General features: G+C 44.2%; 1 protein-coding gene across 9 annotated transcripts in view; it reads left to right on the top strand.

Annotated features, from left to right (window-relative positions):
• LOC102790489 (uncharacterized) overlaps nucleotides 1-14,016 on the top strand; it is a 120,205-nt gene that overhangs the window by 39,525 nt on the left and 66,664 nt on the right. The window lies entirely within an intron of this gene.

Raw genomic sequence — 14,016 nt, 5'->3', positions numbered from 1 at the left:
CAGGGATCCTTGCAATGAGACCATCAGCTGCACACTGTGTGCTCAGCAGTCCTGTTGCATACGATCAGAATAAATTGATCTGGTGTCGTCTCATATTTGAAATAATAAGCAGCAGAGATGAGGAATGAATACAAAGAGTCTAATGAACTATCTGAACTATCTCTCTCAACACAAATAGACCAATGAGAGGAGTGTTTGTTGTGTGTGTGGGTGTGTGCTCCAAACTTTCCTTTCCAGTAGTCTGAGTAGTCTTTGTTCCCACCTCCCAACCTTTAAATAAGTAGCCCATACACACTTCTGTTGCTCTGTTCGCTGTTTTGGTCACGATGCTGATGATCCATAAAGTGCTGCTCTGCATGGCTTTGCTGGAGAAAGATCATGCATGGGTATGTACGTGATTGTGTATCGTGTCCCTCACTGGCAAAGCCCAGTTCCCACTGCTGCCTCTATCAGTGTGAAGGGTTGCATCCCTGCATCTTCTACACTCACAGGGAAAATATGGTGGTGGGTGGAGGAGGTCTGTTCTCGACCAATCAGACTCTAAGAGGAGGTATTTGCAGAGTCCAGCCTACTGCTGATTCACTTCCTCTTCACAGTAAATGACACAGACGCAGGTAACTACGTTTAGCTCTGACCTCGCCGGCTCGTCTATATCTGCCAGTTATTTCCTGTTATTCCAGTGATGACTGGCCATGCCCTGCTCTATTATCTGTTTCACTCTAAATGGAATAACAGTGAACAAAATGGTGTATTTGTATAGCGCTTTACTTAGTCCCTATGGACGCCAACGCTTTACACTACATTCACACACTGGTGATGGCAGCTACATTGTAGCCACAGCCGCCCTGGGGCGCACTGACAGAGGCGAGGCTGCCGGACACTGGCGCCACCGGGCCCTCTGACCACCACCAGTAGGCAAACAAAATGTGGATTTAAAAGACTTGAGACTAGTAATCATAGACTAACCTAGAAATGGAGTAATACATTTCTAAGGCTGCTATTCTTTTGGTTAAAGTCATAGTCTCGTTCTCATTTAATACAAATATTCGTTCACATAAATATTACGCATCTGTTGATCTATAAAAGCATCTGAACTGCACGGTGTCCACAGACTGGTGGAGCATCAACAGCAAACATTACAGTCACACATCTCTGAAAGCAATCTGTTGGTATCTTCAGTTTTTGTCTTTTTTTGCTGATCCGAAAATTGATCCGATCCGTGACTTAAAACCGGGATCCGATCCGAACCGTGAGATTTTTGATCCCTTGCACTAGGGCTGGGCGATATGGCCTAAAATCCATATCGCGATATAATTTGAAGCATGTGCGGTAACGATATATATCACGATATATTCTTTTCTTCTGTATAACGTATTTTCCTCACTTAAAATCCTTTAATTTTCTCAAAAATCGAGAGTGTGCCTTATGTATGAATTCTGGTTGTGCTTACTGACCTCGAACCGATTTTGGCTGCAGAAATCTGTTAAAAAATGTTTTGATGGATTGTCTGAGCATTACGGCTGCCGTAGTGAGGAGCTTCGCGAAGTAATCTGGGTCCTAACCTCCGTCCACTTCAGGTCCCAAAGTCAAACGAACACTGAGAGTTAAAAACGGTCTAAATTCTTTCATCTTTAATAAAATCATCAGCGTTGCTGCTTTATCGGGTGTAACAATTAAGTTTAACATCCAGGCATCCATGAAAACAGGATTTATTACATTTAACAGAGTTAGAAGTTAACAGGAAGTTAGCTCGCTAGTTTCCACCTAAACATGACATAGCATGTTCTGACTGAGAGATTTTTGAAGCTAATTAAAACGTACAGCTCTGCTAACACTTCCAACGTAAATGAAGACAGAAAACTAAACAGCAGTGACGTTTGTAGGGTTACTGAAGTTGGGCTAGCTGGTATATAATGATGTGCTACGTGATTGCTAGCGACACAGCTATGTTAGCATAACATTAGCACAGTGAAGCTGGAGGATGAACGCCAACTTTTTTTCCACTCGATAAAAGTTAACGTGACGGATTCTGCTGGTCAGGGACAAATGCAATCGCATAGCAGGATGCTGTACACGGACCAAACTTCAGTCAGGAGAACAACTGAGATCATCCATCCACAATACGAGGTTAGTCATTAATATACTGCAACAACATGGGAATAGAGCAGCTGCAGAGAATTCAACATTAATGAATCAATGTTACGGAAGTGGAGGAAGTGCAGTTTTTGGCTTTCCCCATATTTCAGCAGTCCTTCATCTCTTTGCTATGACTATCACCATAATTTGCAGATGATAATGGTTTTAGCCGCTGCGACGCTTTTGACCAAAACAGGCGCAGCTTGATGACATCATCAACATGCGCTATCGCGATAGAGCGGTATAGTCAAAATCTCTATCGTTGGCCAAATTTATATCGTTTCTATCGTATATCGTTTCTATCGCCCACCCCCACCTTGCACCACTAGTAGCTGCTAACTCCACTGGTGCAGGTTTGCAAACATCTTTTATAGATTTAGTTTTCCAAGAGCTTCTTTGTCTACTCCTCGGTCTTTCTGTCGTCTTGGCTGCAGCAGGCCTAAACGGTGAGTTTGGGCTTTTGATGGAAAAAAGGCACCCACGGTAAATCAAGTGGCTCTTTTAATCTATAACACAAGCAAACAAGAACCAAAGGAAGCACTTCCAGTAGTCAGTCACATGCAGTGAATTACCTTGCGTTCAGTTGGTCCATCGTTCTGTTTAAAATCAGCCGTCCTGTGAGTCACTGCTGACTCACATCCTGTGTAGGATCCACTGAGATGAAGTCACGGTGAGGATGGATGCTGATGACAGTGGGAGGAAGCGGTCTGCATGTAAATAAGTCCATAGTAACCCTCTGCATGCACGGGCAACTTGTGTTACCGTGGTTACCGTGGTGTTTGCATGCGTTTCTAATAAAAAGGTGGTTGATTGGCCACACTGCATCTGTACTGAGATCAGCAGGAGCACAGTTTAGGCTGATAAACCTGTTCTCCTCCTACTTTGGTAAACACAGTGGGTCCATCCATCACTGTTATCGCAGCAGTCCCCGAGGTAAGGACGCAGGCGGTATAAGTGGTAACTGGGTCAGAGGATTGAAAGCACAAGCTGAATCCTGACAGTGCAAATGCAGATGTGTGTGTGTGTGTGTGTGTGTGTGCGCTGAGATGCTGCATGTCACCTGTGCTGCACGATGCTTCTGCATGGCACACAAACTCAGCTGTAGGATGTCGTTTATCTTTTCATGTGCAGTAATGAAGTGAGGACGAGATGTTTTCTCATTGTTGATTTTGTGACATCTTTACTAACCTGGTTTCTTCCCTTTTCCTCCTTATCCCTTCCTCTTTATCCTCCTTCTTTTCTCCCTGTTTTGTTATATTTACACTCTTCTTTCTGTTTTATTATTTCTTTTCTGCAATCTCTTTCTTTACACTTTTCCTTCTTACCGCTCCCATGATGCTTCTTTTATCCTACGCCCCTGTTTTTATCCTTTCCCAATCCCCACGCTTCAGAGGACTAGAACCCGCCTCCATCGCCATGCTGACTGTCAGCCCGCTGTGCTTCTGCTTCTGTGCACCTCCTCCCTTCTCCCCGTACAACACACACACACACACACACACACACACACACACACACACACACACACACACACACACACACACACACACACACACACACACACACACACACACAATCTGTCCTATCCACTGCTCCTTGATCCAGCATGAAGGAGAAAGTCTGAGGTTGTGGACAAGACCTCACATCAGCTTCACACACACACACACACACACACACACACACACTGTGACTCACTCTGGGTATATCAGCTGTTTCTGGACGTCTGCACGCTCACATTTAGAATTCATTACTTTGAGTTCCTGTTTGACCTCAGTGGTTTTCCACTGTTTCCTTTTTTCCCAAATCAGCCACATTTGTCCGTTATTAATAAAGTCATGTCCTATTCATGTCAGTTTCCCAGATGTAGAAGCCTAAAGTCACATGAACAAAGTCGTGGCCCCGTGTGGATCTCCTCTCTGCGTCTCTTTGTCACACTGAAGCCAGCAGTAAAGTTTCTGTTCGTGTCCTCACACACTCAAACACTCAAACACCATCCAGGCATGAACCCTCTCAGAGCTGCCAGTGCTGCAAGCCGGATCTGTCAACACCCAGCATCCAAAACACACACACACACACACACACACGAGGTATTTGTGTATTGAAACCCTACAGAACTATTTATTCTTTTTCCCGGTTCAGTCCCTTCTTCCTCTCCACCATCCTTAATAAAGCAAATGTGTAGGTAAGCCCAAGTGAACGATGTCAGGGAGACGCAGTTCTGTCTTTTATTCTTTTTCACTGAAGGATGAAAGTTTGGTTTGTAGCTCTGAAACTTTCATTTCAATTTTTTTTAATTGCTGTTTCAAAAACGTGCGTCTTGTTAAATCTTCTTAGAGCTGTTGCTGTGTTTGTTGGGTCTGTGGCTGCGATCATCACGTATGCCATACACGAACATTTTAGTTTGTCCGAACTCCTGACGCGTTCCTGGTAGCCACGAGTTAACATCCTGAAGCTGCCGCCCACAGTGGAGTATGCACGGTGGCTTTCTATCACACATCCACCTGCTGCGGCCCTGATTTTGCGTCTCTTGCCTGTAAATGAACAGCATATCTCTGTGATGCATTAAAGCTGCATACAGACCCAACAACAGTTCAGTGGAGCTTTCACCATGAGTGCAGTCATGTTACCTGTTAACTTTTTAGATGCAGGGATTGTTCAACTGTGTGCCACTAAGGTGTAGCCTGTTTCCTGTCAGTTGTTGTCATCGCATCGATCTGCGTGTCCTTTTTAGACTCTCTTTGTTGTCTGCCAATAAACAGAAATATTAACACACACTCACCGGCCTTTGAGTTCTCTTTCTTCTAACCACACGGCTCTAAACCTCTGACTGCTTCCTATTTCTGTCTCTCACAGCTTTGATATTAGCTGCAGTGTTTCGTTCCTTTTCCAGATATTCCTCTATCGTAGCAGCTTTCTAAGAGAACAACATGCTTAATAATCCTGCCTGCAGCCTTTGGAGGCGGCGGCGTTTCCTAACGTAACGCTGGGAGATTAGCGTGTGCCACCGTGGAATGATTTTCCGCTGCTTCTTAGAGCTGAAGCCTATTTCTTTAGAGAAAGCCGTCATTTCTTTTTCCTTTGTGCAACAGATTAAATGTGCACAATGTAAAAAATGCAATTTTGGAAAGAGGTTTTGCAGCTATATCCGGTTTTTGTCTTTTTTATTTGGAGTAACAGCTCGTGTGCTTTTTTCTACAGCTTTCCATCATCCTCAGCTGAACTGCAGAAAAACAACCAAACTGGTCACTTTTGGCAGGAGTGGACATTAAGCTTAATTTTTATGAGCACATTTGGGTTGACAAGCTGCCATCACAACAAATCACCATCAAACAAGCGTGCAGAAGAGTGAGCATGGAGTTTGTGTGTGAGGTTCATGGTGGGAGTAATCCTCCTGACATGGAGCAGTTTGAGTCAGGTGCAGGTTAAGTTGATTTCAGCTTTCATGGCAACACGCCGCTCTAACACTTTCTGTCAGAATATTCAACACAGGGAGGAGAATGTATTTATTATTTTTAGATAATTCGACTTACTTTAAGAAATGTTTGTGGAAAATTAAAACTGTTGATGAAGGAAACCCATCTGAACACTGTAGCATCATTCTGCCAAAAATCTCGTCATGGTTCAGATGTTTTTATTAAAGTCCGTTCTGCAAACCTAACGCTCACCTGAGCCGGCGCTGTGAGGTCACCGCACTAACCGTGATCACGGCTGACACGGCGGAGGTCTGCGTCAGGCAGACACAGTAGTGCTGAGGTGAGGTGGAGGAGCCTGAGCACGGGCACCATGTTCAACACCCAAATTACATTAAGGAAAAGTATTGTGTGAGCTAGGGCTGGGCGATATGGCCTAAAATCCATATCGCGATATAATTTGAAGCACGTGCGGTAACGATATATATCAGATATATTCTTTTCTTCTGTATAACGTGTTTTCCACACTTAAAATCCTTTAATTTTCTCAAAAATCGAGAGTGTGCCTTATGTATGAATTCTGGTTGTGCTTACTGACCTCGAACCGATTTTGGCTGCAGAAATCTGTTAAAAAATGTTTTGATGGATTGTCAGAGCATTACGGCTGCCGTAGTGAGGAGCTTCGCAGAGTAATCTGGGTCCTAAACTCCGTCAGCTTCAGGTCCCAAAGTCAAACGAACACTGAGAGTTAAAAACGGTTTAAATTCTTTCATCTTTAATAAAATCATCAGCGTTGCTGCTTTATCGGGTGTAACAATTAAGTTTAACATCCAGGCATCCATGAAAACAGAATTTATTAAATTTAACGGAGTTAGAAGTTAACAGGAAGTTAGCTCGCTAGTTTACACCTAAGCATGATATAGCATGTCATTTTTGAAACTAATTCAAACGTACAGCTCTGCTGTCACTTCCAACATAAATGAAGACAGAAAACTAAACAGCAGTGGCGTTTGCAGGGTTACTGAAGTTGGACTACCTGGTATATAATGTTGTGCTACGTGATTGCTAGCGACACAGCTATGTTAGCATAACATTAGCACAGTGAAGCTGGAGGATGAACGCCAACTTTTTTCCACTCGATAAAAGTTAACGTGAGGGATTCTGGTGGTCAGGGACAAATGCAATCACATAGCTGGATGCTGTACACGGGCCAAACTTCAGTCAGGAGAACAACTGAGATAATCCATCCACAATACGAGGTTAGTTATTAATATACTGCAACAACATGGGAACAGAGCAGCTGCGAGAGAATTCAACATTAATGAATCAATGTTACGGAAGTGGAGGAAGTGCAGTTTTTGGCTTTGCCCATATTTCAAAAGTGCTCCATCTCTTTGCTGTGACTGTCGCCCGCCATAATTTGCAGATGATAATGGTTTTAGCCGCTGAGATGCTTTCGAACAAAACAGCTTGATGACATCATCAACATGCGCTATCGCGATAGAGCAGTATAGTCAAAATCTCTATCGTTGGCCAAATTTATATCGTTTATATCGCCCACCCCTAGTGTGAGCTGAAGTTGTGGGATTTGGTTTCCCATCTTTCATACTGTGGGAATCATGTTTCCATGGAGCAGCAGATTCCTTTAGCCTCACGTTCTCATTCAGAGTTCTCACCTTCCTTTTTATTTTCCCCTTATCAGAGACATTAAGGTCATGAAGAACCTGTCTGCACTTATCGAACCGGCTGCTACTATGAACCACACTATTGTATGTGAGTCGTGCCATGAACACTGATATTCTGAGGAACGTTGTCAGTGTTGATGTCAGAGATGAGCACCTCCCTTTGGTTTGTGCGCTCAGACTTTTTTTAAAAGGTAAAGTTACATTTCAGCTCGGAGAAAAACATTTTTCTATTGATCTATGAATTTCTAGTTAACATCTAGTTCATACCAAGAAAAATTAACTAATCCAAATGAACCCTATGAGGTTTACATTGGCTTAGACCAGGCAGCGACTTCCAGGGTCCAAATGTATTCTGCTGGTCGCTCTGCCTCTTTCTGAAGTGCTTCAGGTTTAATCCTTCATATCTTGAGCCTGAATGTGCAGCCATGAAACATGGACGTCTACATGGACGGATACGAAATATTTGGCTGGTAACAGACACCAGACAAAGTACAGACAGTAAGAGTAGCTCTTTGGAGGACGTTTCTATTGTGCACAGCTAACTGAAGCTCGTGCTGTATTAACGTAATGATCAAATAATATCAGTAGATGGATCCAAACTTTAGTCTCACTTCTTAGAAGAAAAGAAGAAAACTAATAATAATTTACATGTAAGCTTTAAACGTCCAGTTTCTCAAACCACACTGAGCATCCTTCGGTTAGCCTCTGTCCTGTCCCGTCTCAGCTGCACCTTTAGCTGCAACACACTGTGACACACACTGCACACAAACAGTTTGTGTGTTTGCTGGTGTTTGTGCAGCTGATAGAAACCCTGCATTTGGATTACCTGCCACTTAAAGTGATCACTCCCTTTTGCAACTTCCGGACACCTGCAGTTGTTGATGTGACGTCCTCTGCTGGTTAATACACGAACAGTGCACGTGTGACTGTTCAGGCCGTGCAGTGACAGGAAATAATAACTTCCCTCACATGTTGAACCAAAAGCAACACGCCTGTTTTGAAAATATAAGCAGTAGAAAGTACAGATTTGTGTTTAAAAATGTCGGGAGTAAGAGTAAAAAACTACTCAAGTACAACTTCCCAGTTCTGCCAGCTGCACACATAAAACAGACCCCAACCAATCACAGCAGATGGCCCCGCCCCTCCCTGAGCCTGGTTCTGCCGGAGGTTTCTTCCTGTTAAAAGGGAGTTTTTCCTTCCCACTGTCGCCAAAGTGCTGCTCATAGGGGGTCATATGATTGTTGGGTTTTTCTCTGTATGTGTTATTGTGAGTTGACCTTAGAGTATAAAGCGCTTTGAGGCGACTGCTGTTGCCATGGTGAAGATGACAGGTTCATGTGTCGATGTATTTTTATTGAATTAAGTTTATGACAATCCATCAGTCTTTTCTAAGACATAAGTACCCACTGATCTGAGTTATGATTCTTTTTTCTGTTGAATAACTTACAAAACATGACTGACTGCACCTTTAACGTGTGTTTTAAACGCTGGGTGAAGGCGAAGAGCTGAAGACTTTAGTCATATGTGTTTTATATAGCATCACACAGTAAAGACATACAGTCAGTCACTGGTTTGCTCTCTCCTGATAATGTTTGTTGTTCAGACTTTAGACTAAAAGGCTAAAAATAGAATTGTTGTCAGATTTTATTGCCGTCAGTCTGCTGCACAAACCTGACGTCTTATTTTCTTGATTTCCTCATTTGTTTTGGCTGATCTGTGACCAAGAAGACCAAAAACATTGGAGTATTTGACAAATCTGCCAACTGCGTGAAGCCTCAGCAGCCACACCGGCCTGGTTTCAGTCATGTCACATAAGGTTCATGCGATGGAAGCACCATAACTTCACACTTGTAGCTCAGCACATATTTGGGCAGCTTGACTTTCTCACATCCTGAGTTTACTTGAAGTGATTTGGTAGAAATGCTAAACCTTTCCTTAAAATATTCATGATGTGGCTTTAATCCCCAAGCTGGGAAAAAACCCTAATTCCTCCTCTGTGAAGCTTTCCGTCTCCACCGTCTGTGCGTGAGGACTTCTTATACTAGGTGTGTGTATGCGTTTGTGCAACCCTGCATGGATGCATGTGCGTTTGTACGCCACCACACCCACTCTTCTTGAGTGTGGCGTCACGTGTGAAATGCTCTGGGAGGCTAGCAACAACTTGGGCAACTAGCGCACAACTTGTGCTCTCCACTGCACTTTGAAGCGTGCACCCGTTCATCTGTTGCTTTGACAGCTTTGAGAAATCCCTGCTGGTTGGAGCCGAACGCCCCCCCCCCCTGCTCGGCTTAGTACAGCCAGTTGTGATGCGTAACAGCGAGGCGTGCACGATTGCAAATATGAGCAAAGAAAAGAAAGAAAGAAGGTCATTCATCTCCTTAATCCTGACAATAGAAACCAACAATCACTGATGTGAAGAAGATCAGGGAATGTTTGTCATTCCAAAGCTTGTTTCCGGGCTGAGACGAGGAGGTGAGGGAGACACAGTGACATCACAGGTGTCACAGAGCGGGAGAACGTATGGCGGGAGGAAGGATTCACTGACAGCTATGTATATGTGCGTTTGTGTTTTAAAGATGTCTGCAGGTCCCACACAAACACTCGCGCTGCAGAGACGTCACGTCAAACACACCTCGCCTCTCTCCTGCCTGTCAGTGCACATCACTCACACACTGCATTAGCCGTCCACGGCCTGGTTTCCTCCAGGACCTCGACCTCCTCCCCTCACAGGTGCAGCTTCATCGTTACATCTGTGTTGTAGTGTCTCACACAGGAAAGATGGGTGTACTTCAGGCCACGCCCACCTTCAGAGACGGTGCAGGAGATATAAAAGCAGCTTCAGTATCCAGAGGACCATTAGAGTACCATATGGTTATTTCTGGACAGCGTTCATGACTTTAGAGGGACTTTAGCTCTCCTAATCCTTTCAGGATATGTGATGTCCTCCCTTATCTTTCTTGTTCTGTTTTCACATTTTACCCTGTAAAGCAACGTTTTAAACAGCAATGAAATGCAGCTTCCACACCTCGACATAAACATTTAGTACAAAGTTCAGGGAGGGACGGTTCCAGGAACGGTGGATAGAAATTTAGCGCCACGTACTTGGATTCAAACTGATTCCAGCTACATGATTAATGCGGCGGCGTGGCTGAATCAACAAGACACCGTCGATGTTTGTCAGGGGCGAACGGCGGTCTGTCCCCTCGATGAACCGTCACTGAGCGCCTGTGGTCCTGCAGCAGCCCTGACCCGGCCGCTTCATGCTTCCTATCACAGCTCAGAGAGGCTCAGGAGCAGGGAGAGGAGGAGGTCAGCTGGAGGACAGCAGCCTCGCCTGCCAGCTCTGACCAGATCAGACCGTTTTGGTGAAGCAGAGTGTGGTTGCTGTGAGCTGCTGTTCTCACATATTTAACTGTGTTTTGCTGCGTTGTCATTTGGGATGTTCCACTCTGATCTCGACTGCCTGACGTCCTCTAATTGTCGCCAAATTAACGACTCTTTTGCTCGATAACCTTCGTAGAACTGCTTCACAGTCGTGGGTCTTTCTGCGCTCGGAGCACTTCATGAGAGAAACTGCAGCTTCCTTTGTCATCATTTTATCTTAGAAATCACGCCATAGCCACGAACCTAGTTGCAAGCTGTCTTGTCTAAACAGTGAAGGATTCCTAAAGATCCCAAGTAGGCCATGGCCTCGTTCTTAGAGAGCACGCTCTGTACTTTTTCACTATTACAGGAAGTTTAAGACGGAGCTGTGCAGGCTTTGTTTTCTTAATATAAGCTTGCTTTACACCAAAATAAGTCCCCCCCTCCCGGGTAAGATTGTGTGCTGACTGTTATTCACAGCTGTCCCATCCATCAGTCTCTCATACCTACTTTAAAGGGTAAGAAGGCCACAGCTTTACAGTATTGTTTAAAGCTCCACTGTGTTTAGCAGGTTGGAGTCTTTGCCGTGACCCTGTCGTTGTACTGATGCTGTGCAAATGTTTATTGTGATTAGGGATGGGTATCGTTTAGGTTTTATCCGATACCGGTGCCAAACCGGTACTTTTGAAACGGTGCCGGTGCTTAAACGGTGCTCAAACCGGTGCTTAAAGAATGGAGAACACAAAATTGGTCCAAAAACCTTCATGTTCAGCTGTTTTTTTGTAAAAAGATAACAATGTTAGCCTTTTCTGCAGCTATGGGGCATATATGGCATCACTCTTGGCTGGAAGCAGCTTAAACAATGGAAAAAACACAAACTTTGTCCAAAAACCTCTCATGTTTAACTGTTTAACAAGAAGACAGCCGCATGTAGCTATGATGATGTTTGCTAGTTCACCTTACATGCATTAATGTAATAACGTGGTTAGCCTACTCAACGTAAATTACACACGAACAACATTAAGCTACTCACGCAGAGAAGAACGGCTGCTGCTGCATCATCATCCTCATCATTTCTGCTACACTGGCAGGGCTAGGGGCCAGGACTCTCCTCTTCGGGTTCTTGGGGGATGTTGCTAACTCCGGGTCGATAACAGGCACCACACCCGCAGTAGATGTGCTCGGTGTGAGGTCTCGCAGCAAGCTATCAAATACGGCGCATTTCTCTGCTTTTAAAAAAACGCTATGCGTCGCCAGGTGTTTCATCAGATTTGAGGTGTTACCTCCTTTGACAGTATCACAGTATCAGCTTAAAGCACTTGTTGCAGCTGCTGAGTTTGCATCTTTTGCTGTGAAGTACAGCCAGACTTTGACCGCTTCGCCTTGGGCGTTTTTAATCTGTAGCTCTGCTCTAAAAGAACGTACGTACCTGGACCCGCCTACTATCCTCGGAAACGTAAAATGATTGGCTAGACTCTAAAGTGTATCACAGCTCAGGGAAAAAAGCACCGAAATGTGCGCTGCTTTTCGGTCTGGTTACTACCGTTTATGTCAGAACCGAGATACCGGTACCCATCCCTAGTTGTGATGCTGTGTTGTTTTGACCTGACAAGCCCATTGTCCTGGTCAGGCCTGGTACAGAGTCGCTCTATTTGGCAGAGCAGCAGAAACATCACAGTTGCTTCTTTGACACTGTGCTGCAGCCTTTCATGTTCATGTAATTTAGTGACCCCGTTCTTTACCTACGATGTATCTTATTTTATTTTGGGTGCGGTTCTGGTCCCTAATTGTGGTTACGTAAGAATTCATCTTTTTCTGAATGGGAGCTGAGACAGATTACAGCAGCAAATACATCAGTCTATTTCCTGCAGGTTTGAGATGTGTTTACCTTGCAGCAATGTAATTTCCCATTCGTGGGACTAATAAAGGTATATCTAATCTAATCTAATCTAATACCAGATCAGAGTTAACATGCAGGTAACTGTTACCTGGCTGAAAGTACAGCAACATGGAACAATACATGGAAAAGAAACAGAGGAAAAGAACAGAAATGGGAATAATCTTTGTACAGTATTTTTTTCAAGATGGCTAAAAATTGAAATCCTGAATCAGCTGAGTCTGATTGCTGATACTTCACAGATTAATTTGTAATTGTAAGCAGAGCCTGTTCAAAGGTGATTGGTCAATAGGTGAACTACTAATCAGCTATTGGTCCAAGAATTCTTCTCCTGTGACGTCAGTGAGGTGTGTTTACGGGGCTGCTGTCACAGCGAGCGGTGATTTGTCTCTGAAGGATGAGAATCACTTATACAGACATAGACTCTAAGTGTGAGTGTTGAAGTATCGCAGATCATCAGTCCCATCAGTCATTATGACTTTGACAACTCCAGTGTAGGTAGATGGGAATATAAAGCCCCTCTTTCACACTGCTGAAGCACTCAAAGCACTTTACTCAACGTGCCTTTTTCACCCAGTCACACAAGCACTCCAGTTCATCCAAAGCTATGGTGTTAAATTTCTGCTCTAGACTCGTAGTTGTTCGGTCAGGTCGTAGGCATGAGGTCATAACCAAGTCAGACTGACTGTGTTCCTTGGCTGACTCCTTCTGCAGTTGAGAAGTTGTCCTATGAGTCCTACAATGCCCCCTCTGCAACTCATGCATGAGTAGGATTAAGTAAAGTGTGTGTGTGTGTCCTCAGATGCCTCTGATGTGTCTGAGCAGTAGCTGCTGCAGTCTGTGTTGCCATATTTTGTCCTCATACTGAGGTCAGGCCACCCCCAGCAGCAGCAGCTCTTACATAATGCAGAATTCAGCTTTCAATACACAAAGACTCCCTCTTATTATTCTCGGGCAAAAGTCACACTTTGAGGTACGAACCCTTACTGGGCAAAGTCACCCTCTTGTTTCATACTAGCTGAGGGGTTTTGCTTTTGGAGGCTTGTTCTTTAGCAGCATTGATTGCTTACTTACAGCTGGATGGTGAAAGCAGTGCAGCAGTGCTAATGTGGCCACCCTTAGAGATCAAGTGGTCCAAGAGAACTGAGCTGAACTTCTAGCTGAAAGAGCCGGAGTTAATCTGTTAGCATCAAGCACGTAACAAGCAAATAGTTTTTCTTTATGGAATCAGTGCCTGTCCAAACACTTTCAGCACAAAGGCTGTGGTAACAAATGGGAGTTCATTTCAAAGGTCGCCTCTTCTGGAGCCTCTTTAGCACACGGCTAAAACAAATCCAAACCTTAACATTAATGAGTAGGGATGGGTATCGTTTAGGTTTTATCCGATACCGGTGCCAAACGGGTACTTTTGAAACGGTGCCGGTGCTCGAACTGGTGCTTAAAGAATGGAGAACACAAAATTGGTCCAAAAACCTCTCATGTTCAGCTGTTTTTTTGTAAAAAGATAACAATGTTAGCCTTTTCTGCA

Source organism: Neolamprologus brichardi, chromosome 9 (genome assembly GCF_056152115.1).
Source record: "Neolamprologus brichardi isolate AB-2024 chromosome 9, ASM5615211v1, whole genome shotgun sequence".
In the NCBI taxonomy this organism is placed as follows: Eukaryota; Metazoa; Chordata; class Actinopteri; order Cichliformes; family Cichlidae; genus Neolamprologus; species Neolamprologus brichardi.
The sequence above is the reverse complement of the archived record's forward strand: the minus strand, read 5'-3'. Positions and strand labels throughout refer to the sequence as shown.